Here is a 7,196-nt window from a genome sequence, read left to right on the forward strand (position 1 = left end):
TAGAGATCTCTAGAGATCTATCTAGATAGATCTATCGATATAGATCTATAGAGATCTCTAGAGATCTATCTAGATAGATCTATCGATATAGATCTCTAGAGATCTCTAGAGATCGTGGAGATCTCTAGAGATCTATCTAGATAGATCTCTATAGAGATAGATCTCTAGAGATCTCTAGAGATCTATATCGATATATATATCCCCTCAAGATCACAATTTATGCCCTGTTGTGGATAGTATCACTCCTGATGAAAAATGCATGATCTAAGACAGGGAAACACTTTATATGGTCTGTGGGTCTAACCTACCTGTCACTTACTTTTGTAAATACTTATTGGTATTTATTCATTTGCATATTTTAATGACTGCTTCTGTGTTGTATCTCAGTTACCACACAGACTGTGTGGTCCACAAAGTCTGAAATATTTCATATCTAGCCCCTTTACAGAAAATATTTTTCATGCCCAGCTAGACTCTCACAATTGAGAATGAGATATAGAGAAGTATTGTCATGCACAGAGCAACAACTTATCAAATCCTGTCTTGGCTTTATGATTTTATAATATTCATAGGGCCTAGGGTATTGTTATACTGGGGTGTTCATTATGGTGGAACAAAGGAGAGTCAGCAAAGGTCAAGCTAATTCCAGGAGGCCGTTTAGGTGGAAGAGTGTTTTTATAGGTTATGAGCTTAGATGGAATTGATCATGTCAGGGGTGTTAAATAATATCAGGAGAACCAGGCCAGTGTTTGAAAGCAGTGAGATTGAATATGAAGTCTGGATTCTTAGATGAGAAATGGGAAAACTGGTTTTAAAAGGCAGGCAGAAACCACGAAAGAAAGATAAACTGATTTAATCAAATAACAATTGCTTTAAAAAAATACTAATAGCTAAAATTTACATGAAATGAATTGTTTTGCTTGGCATTGTTCTAAAAACTCTCAACATATTTATTCATTAAGTCCTCAAACATTCTGAGTTGAATATCATCCCAATAGCAGTATCAAAAATAATATCAGCAAAATAATTTAACATTTATTGGCCATCTACTCTGTAACACAAATGAAACCTCAAAAAGAAATCCTCAAGACAGGCCATTTTCTTTCCATTTTACAAATGGGGAAACATTCAAAAAAGAAGGTGCTTGGGGCGCCTGGGTGGCTCGGTGGGTTGAGCCTCTGCCTTCGGCTCAGGTCATGATCTCAGGGTCCTGGGATCGAGCCCCACATCGGGCTCTCTGCTCAGCAGGGAGCCTGCTTCCTCCTCTCTCTCTGCCTGCCTCTCTGCCTGCTTGTCATCTCTCTCTGTCAAATAAATAAATTAAATTAAAAAAAAAAAAAAAAAAAAAGAAGGAGCTTGCATGGAATCACAGAAATGTGCCCAGTCACGGGCAAAGCCACGACTGTGACCCAGGTTTGTCTGCCACTATATGGTTTTTGTTCCTCATTTCTTCAGATTCACACTGTATGTATAGACAAGAAGAAACCAAAGAACAGGAAGTCAATAAAAGTAGAACAAGTAGGCAGAAAGAATGGCGATAGGGAAAAGTATTGTGATTTATTTTTCTAAAACAAGGGTCTTTTCTTCCTGCCTTGCTGCTATCTTCCATGTTCTGTGAGGGTTTCCAAACTCTCATCAGTCTGTGTTTGTATAAAAACTGACAAACTGACAATTATAGTGACAGATGAAGACATTAGTTTCATGATGATTCTTAAGGGTAGTCACAAGCTTTTTCCACTTCTGATTAAGTGACATCTACTGATAGGATTCGAGACCGATAAGAATTTTAACTGAAGTAGAAATATCCAACTTGGCCCAACCATCCCATTCTTATCAGGAAAAAAAAAGAAAACATTGATGTTTCAATTAATTTTTTTAAGACATTTAGTATCAGCACTGTGCCTGGTATCAGATATTTCTTGTCCTTGCTGGATGGGCCGGGAGAATGCAGTTTCTGCTGGGATAATCCACAGGGATGACAGAGTGGGAAGGAGAGTGTGCCTAATTTGTGTCTGGTAAGAATATCACCTTATATGTTGTTGAGAGATTTATATCAGATTATACCTGTATAGTATTTGGAGTAATACTTGGCACAGTGTAGGTTCTCAGCAGCTATTTAAAAAGAAAAAAAAAAAAAGGTATAAGAGCTAAAGGGCAAGTTGGGAAAGCATCTTCATTAGAGCAACCAGTGAACAGAAGTACAAGGAAAAACTCAAGAGAGTACAGATGAAGGGGTGATACTGTCTTTTTGCTTATAATCTGAGCCAGAACCAGCTGTTTGTGACTGATTATCTTTTTCGTCTCTGAATGCTGTGTAGGCTCGCACGGGTAGAATGCATGAAGGGGCAGTGTGAGTGCTGAGGAAAACAGTGCTAACTCTTCCTATAGCGAGGAGAAATAGGAATTCACATGTAACTCTCCTTATGGGTTCTCTTTCAGGTAGACTAATTTACATGCCACAAATTACAGGATTTTCTGTCTGTGTACTTATTCTTTGGTGAAGTGCTCTATAGTAGGCATTCGATGGTCCCCAGAGATACACAAGTCCTGGTTCCTCAGACCTAGGAATATGCTACCTTGTCAAAAGGGCTTTGTAGATGTGAATCAGTTAAGGATCTTGAGGTAGATCCTTCTGGATTACCAGATGTAATCTGGTAATGTATTCACAAGTATCCTCATAAGAAAAAGAAGAGAGGAGAGGGGAATCAGAGTCCGAGAAGGAGTTGTAAAAGCAAAAGCAGAAAACTTAAAGTGGTGTACCATGAGGAGGACTTGACCAGCCACTCCTGGCTCTGAAGATGGAGGAAGGGGAACCTGAGCTAAGGGATGTGGGCAGCCTCTAGAAGCTGGAAAAGAGATGGAATGGATTATCCCACCGAGACTCCACATCCCTAAATACAGTTTATATTGTCAAATAGGAACTCACCAAGCATGACACTTTTGAGCAGATTATAAGCCTGCTAAGTTTGAGATGGCCAAATTCTTTGCCAAAGAAACGTTTTCATGCATTTCTTTGTCCAAATACAATACGGGACAGAACTGGAAGTATGCGGTCCTTCTGAGACTCAGCCAGAATGCCTGCCTCTGCTCTTAGTAATTTTTCATGGCTGTAAATATACATTTCAGCATACAAAATGCTGTCACCCTCCCCTCCTCTTCCAGTACTGCACTGGAAGTGAAGAAGTTACGACTTACTAGTTGTAAGTTATGGATGGAAAGGAAATACGGAAGGTTGAAGTAAGTGGAGATGCGAGAAGGGAAAGTAGACATATTCCTAGCTGTCGCACAGTTTATTTTTCACCTCATGGCTGTGGGCGTAAATGGCGAGGAATTCTCAGATTTCTGTTTGGTGTAGCCAATGTGCTCCCTAACTATGCCAAACAGTGAAAGAAAGCTAAGGGGTTATTTAATTCATTCCCATTCAGCCAGAGCCTTCTGACTCAGATTCTAAAGCTTTTAATCTGAATTCATTCCCATTTATCAGAAATTCTTACAGATGCTACCAGGAGGTCTCTTGTTAGCCTTTGTTTCTACTGCTCTTGGATGTTTCCATACTTGTAGAAAATTTACACCTTCGTAGACAGCTGAACGGAGGCATATTAGTCTAGATCATACCATCTTAACCCACAGTTATCTCCCTTTGTTTGAATTTATTTTTTAAACCAAAGGAAATCTTTTGCGATGCAAAACTTATTTGAAATAAACTTGCTAAAATGTTAAGATTTAGATTTGTATGTTCCCTCATGTCATTCCACAAATTCCGTAGGCATCATTACATGGGAAACTTGTTATAACGTTCCAGTACTTAAAAATCAGGTGTACAGTGAATTCATTTCAGAATATCTCTAAAGCTTTTATTTCTGCAGAAAAAAAATCCGAGTCATCCAAAGAGAGATTAGAGTTCCCAGGATTTCCTTGCCATAACGGTGGTGTGCCTGCCCATTCCATTGTATTCTTCATGATAGGCTTTCTCAATCCTGATGCAATTGACTTTTTTAAATGATTATTATTATTTGAGTATAGTTGACACATAATGTTATGTTAATTTCAGGTGTGCAACACAGTGATTTGACAAGTTTGTATGTTAGGCTATGCTTACTGCAAGTGTAGCTACCCTCTGGGACTATACAACATTATTACAATAGCATTGACTCTGTTCTCTGTGCTGTACCTTTTATTCCCTTCATTCAGTTTGCCCATCCCCCAACCTCTCTCCCCTCTGGCAACCATCAGTTAGTTCTCTATAATACAAGTGCTTCTTCTTTGTTTATTCATTTGTTACATTTTTTGGATCCCACCCATACGTGAGATTATGTGGTATTTGTCTTTCTCTGTTTTATCTCACTTAACATACTCTCTCGGCCCATCCATCCATATTGTAATGTGATCCTTCCATATTATCACAGAGATCCATAACTCCTTGTGGAGAGCTGAGCTGACCTATGCTTTGTGGAACATTTAGGAGCATCCCTCGCCTCCACCCACTAGATGCAATAGTGACAACCAAAGTGTTTCCAGACATTGACAAATGTCCCCTGAAAGAGTGGGGGGTGCAAGATTATCTCTAGGTGAAAACCACGGGCAAAGGAAAATTAGGATCACGGGTTTATGTTCTAGGTCTGGATTCTGTTCTGATGCTGCCCCCTAAAATGTGTGTTCTAGCCTCAGAGAGAAAATGCCCATGAGTGAAATCAGAGAGATGTTTATTAAATGCCGCCACATGTTAAAAAGCACACAGCATTCCCATTGGAATGATAAAGTTCTCTCAGTGCATACAGGAGGAGTCCATTTCCCTTTTACCTCACCTCAGACTGAGAACTGGCTGCTCCAGCAGGCACATTCGGCTTCCAGCAGAATCATGCACCCGGGGGTTGTCAGAATGGCAGAAGTCAGAGGTGGCACAGGGCAAACCCTGGGCCAGGGGCAGCAGTGGGAGTCATCAGCACTGAGTCAGATGCTACAAAAGCAACTATTCACTATTAACAGATAGCAACTAACACAAGGACAGAAGATGCCTAAAGCTAACTTTCCGAGGCACACAGAAATAAGAGTGCTGGTCAAATCTTAAAATGACCAGAGTGAGCTGAGGTTCCAAACTGAGTTTGGATCAGAAGAGATGATTTATGAAGGAAGCAGTGCTTAGAGGGTAGGGAGCAATGGCGCACGTTGATACCATGGACAGATGATTCATCTCCTGAAATAGCCCAGCGATATTTGAAGGGATGGGAGAAGTTACCTTAAAGAGGGCTTAAGTTTTGAGTAGGTAACTATGGGAAATAAAACAGCAGGATCTGGGCATTGAAATTTTAATAGGATCATTTGAATCCATAGGCTAGTGAGAACTAAGTAGTGTTAGGGACAAGTCAATGAACTATCATTTAAGATAAGGTTTTTACTCACCTTATATAATACAAATATATGAATTCAGTAGTTCAAACTATAAATAAAAAATGAAGCCCTGGAAAAAATTTTAATGACTCTTCATTATATTTTATGATTACCAAGACAAATTCAAAATTGATTAATAAGTCCTGGTTTTGTCTTTTCTCATTTTAATAAATTTATTCTTAAATGAACATATAGTCTTAGCCTACCATTGTCTGTTTGAAGTTTACTTGGTCCTTTGAAGGAAAAATGTAATTATGTATTAGTGATTATATTATTCATGAGTCTTGGCATACATAGCTTAATATAAGATTAAAGAATAATAGTTTCAAACATGGAACATTAAGGAAATATACTGCAATATTCAGGTAAGTTAAGAAAATCACAGCTAATCAACCTCACTTAGCATAAAATATTAACTATTTAGTGACTCAATAGGAATTTTTAACATATAGTGCAAATCTTACAGATTGTTGTAAACAGTGGTAGTGTAAGACTTCTTATTTTGGCCTAGTGACCATCCATACTTATTTCTTCGTCTTTAAATTCCATTAAAATGTCAGTAAGAAAAAAAAATCACAAAGATAAAGAGAAAAGGAAAAGAGATAATAGCAGATAAATAATTATAACAATTTGTGAGATATAGATGAGATGGACAAGCAATCACTTGCTTAGTTAATGGAGGAGGTTATAACTTGGGTGGCTATAGAGGTTAATACTAATAAAAGGCAAATCTGCTTTTTCACATAGAATCCCCCAGATGCTCAGGGATTGGAAACCCAGCTTACCTCAGTAGTAGTAGGCCAGGGGTTAAGTTGAAACCATAAGAATTGGTTGAAAATATGGATATGGAATGTTTAGACAGTCAACTATCCCTTTTGTTGGTGGGAGACTAGACACACATTCCTCTGAGTCTTTGGTGATATGAGAGAGAGTGTAGCCAGGAGATACGAGAGAAGATACTGAGAAGATATACAGAAGAAAAGGCAGCTGTTAAAGATAAAATGAGGTAAAAAATCTACCTAGACATTTGGGCACCCAGCTTTCTTGCTGCACCCATTTTTAGAATGTTGAGTAGCTGGGATTATGGCTATTCTTGACTAAGGCAGAGTATCTGAGGACTAGAGAATCTAAAGCCCCCAGCAAAAAGGGACATCTGTGTATCAACAATTGTGTTTCATACTCAATTTAAAAAGCGAACTTTTCACATATTCACACTATAATAAACCTGATGGTTTATAACCCCTACCACTTATACAGAAATTCCAATCAAATTTTTAGTGTCTCACTTTTAAAAAATGAATCCCCTTGTAAAATTCCTAGAAGATAACATAGGTGGAAACCTGGATGCCCTTGGGCATGGTGATGCCTTTTTAGCCATAACAGCAGACACAATCCATGAAATATATAACCAATAAACATGACTTCATCAAAATCTTCCTGGGAAAAACAATGTCAAGAACATTAGAAGACAAGTCACAGAATGGAGAAAATATTTGAAAATCACAAATGATAAAGGAGGTTGCCAAAATATACAAAAAACTCTCAAAACTGAACAGTAAGAAAACCCAATTAAAATGGCCAAAGACGAGGGGGAGGAGTCAAGATGGAGGAGAAGTAGCAAGCTGAGACTGCTTCAGCTAGCCAGAGATCAGCTAGATACCTTATCTAAAGATTGCAAACACCTGAAAATCCATCGGCAGATCGAAGAGAAGAAAAACAGCAATTCTGGAAACAGAAAAACAACCACTTTCTGAAAGGTAGGACCGGCGGAGAAGTGAATCCAAAGCGACGGGAAGATAGACCCCCCC

The sequence above is a fragment of the Mustela nigripes genome, chromosome 6, assembly GCF_022355385.1.
Source record: "Mustela nigripes isolate SB6536 chromosome 6, MUSNIG.SB6536, whole genome shotgun sequence".
In the NCBI taxonomy this organism is placed as follows: Eukaryota; Metazoa; Chordata; class Mammalia; order Carnivora; family Mustelidae; genus Mustela; species Mustela nigripes.